This window comes from Egretta garzetta, unplaced genomic scaffold (genome assembly GCF_000687185.1).
Source record: "Egretta garzetta isolate BGI_Z169 unplaced genomic scaffold, ASM68718v1 scaffold746, whole genome shotgun sequence".
Classification (NCBI taxonomy): Eukaryota; Metazoa; Chordata; class Aves; order Pelecaniformes; family Ardeidae; genus Egretta; species Egretta garzetta.
In genome coordinates this window covers 1-344 of record NW_009260010.1, presented here as the reverse complement: position 1 = coordinate 344, position 344 = coordinate 1, and positions in this window count along the sequence as shown.

Below are 344 nucleotides of genomic sequence, written 5' to 3'. Positions count from 1 at the left end.
ACGGCGGCCCCGCCCGCCCTCATCCCGCTGGGCCGCAGCGCCGTCCCCCAGGACAAGTCTTCTCAGAACAAAGCTCCAAGGCCACAGCACTTCTTTTCTCGCTTCTCCCTCACCAGGTGAGGCTGATCAAGCCCCAGGCACCTGCTCCCACCTTCAGGCTCCGACATTCCCTCAACACAACTCCTCTGCTACCTTCGTTATGAGCCTAATGAAATTACATAAACCCAAAGCTCTCGGCCCTTTGCCTTCAGCCGTGGGGGGTGCATCGGTGTAAACCATAGGGGCTGTCCCTCTCAGGGCGACGCCTCAAGCAAAACATTGACAGTTGAAGATGAGGGCAGAGG